A 2,063-nucleotide genomic window follows, 5' to 3' on the forward strand; every position below is an offset into this window, starting at 1 on the left:
TTGATCCCGAGATTTGGACGATTATTTCCTTGGTGAACTAATCCTCCCCGGCTATTATTCCCTTCGCGGTATAATACCCGTCGAATCATGTAGATCCGACCGGATCTAGATCGCGCGGTGGTCTACGGATTAACCCCGGCGTCGGCAAAGAACCCACGATCCGACCGGATCTAGATCGCGCGGTGGTCTACGGATTAACCCCGGCGTCGGCAAAGAACCCACACAAAGCAACCGACCGCAAAACAGGAGCTCGCGATTTGTTCAAAAGGAGAAAGTTGTAATTTTTATTTTTTTCTTTGATTTCGTTGTAACCGGATCTAAAAAAGACCAGATCTTTTGTAACCGAGAAAAAATAGTTATTCAAGATAACAATGAATTCAATGAATCCTTCTGAGAGCGAATTACCTTCTTCGGACTTTCGAGAGTCACGCGTCTCGAAACGCGCCTTTGTGGGCGTGAATTCTCAATGGGCTCTTGGACTTCAATACGCAAATTGGTGCGCATAGCTGCCCTGAGCTCCTTGTCACGTTGGAGGTGGCGGCGACACCCAGCGTGTTGAGTGGTTCGGGGATTCTTCAGCGGGCCCAAACGTTCCTGAACTGGAACTTTGCCTTTTTCATCGGGAATGGTCCTGCGGGATCTCCCGGAGAAGTTGTGGAAATCATCGGCGGTTTGGATTTATTTGCCGGAAGTTGAACCTTCGACGGCTGCAATTGACGCTCTTGGGTCTGAACCGCCGCTTTAGACTTCAGCCTCCAACCTTTGCGGGTTGGTGGCGGCTTCTTGGCTACCTCTTTCTGCAGCTTTCTACGGGCTTCTTCGGCTTGAGCCCGCGCCTGCGCTGATAGTGCGCGGCGCTTGCGAATGCGTTCCTCCAGCGTTGATCGGTTCCGTTTGACACGGACCCACTCCATTGTTGGCGGCTTGGAGGAACCACCATTCATCGATTGTTGAGGCTTTTTGCCTCTCTTGTTCTTCAGATCCGCGTTGTAGCGGATCCCGTCAACAGACTCCATGGCCTTTGCGAATTGTTTCGCAAGGCGTTCGGCTGCGACGCAACGATCTCGGCAGCGAGATCGGTGGCTCCCACTGTGGTCGCCAGATTGTTCGCGGTAAAAATCGTTGCTTTCTTTGTAATTGATTCCATTACACTCTTAAATAACAACTTTTTGAGTTACAAAGATCCGATCTTTGTATAAGATCCGGTTACAATGAAAATCAAAGAAAAATAAAGAAAAATTACAACTTTTTATCCTTGTTTGTCGAACAAATCGCGAGCTCCTGTTTTGCGGTCACTCGCTTTGTGGGTTCTTCGCCTACGCCGGGGTTTATCCGTGGAAGGAAATAATAGCCGGGGGGGATTGGTTCACCAAGGAAACAATCGCCCAAATCTCGGGATCAAAGACCAAGCTTTGATCCGGAGTGTGCCTGCGTAGATCTGAGATCCGGTCCTCTCGAACTCTTGCCTTATTTGGCGTTGACGATCGCCGAGCACCAGATCTGGATGAGCAAGTCCTCGAAGTCCTAAAGTTTGAATCTTTTTTAGATCTGAGTCTTCAATCCCGCAGGGATTCGCCTCCAAAAAATCCAACATTTGAACAAATGAACCACCTCTCCTATTTATAGCCTCTCTTTACTGTGCCCGCGCACAGAACTGGGCCGGCCACCTATAAGTGGCCGGCTCTGGGCCGGTGGCTCGGCCTTGGCCGAGCCACCTATGGGTGGCTCGACTTTGGCCGAGCCCCCCTTAGGCGTGGTTTTTCATCGTTCTGTGTTTTTGGTTCCGCCATGATTCGGTTGTGTGGTTGATTTATCCGGACTTAACTCGTTGACCCGATTTGGCAGTAAATCCGGATCTTGAATAGGCAGTAAATCCACTTTTGAGTTCGAGTCCGAAACTGATCTTGATTCGATCGTGATTCGTCCGAGTCCGCCCTTGGTTGGATGACTCGTTGACTCTTCGAACACTTGGCTTGATTCCACACGCGAATGGATGTTGATGCGGCATAATTATGTACCAAAATTGCAAGTGCACAATTTATCAAGTTATAGTATAAAAAGAT

The sequence above is a fragment of the Asparagus officinalis genome, chromosome 2 (assembly GCF_001876935.1).
Source record: "Asparagus officinalis chromosome 2, Aspof.V1, whole genome shotgun sequence".
Taxonomy (NCBI): domain Eukaryota; kingdom Viridiplantae; phylum Streptophyta; class Magnoliopsida; order Asparagales; family Asparagaceae; genus Asparagus; species Asparagus officinalis.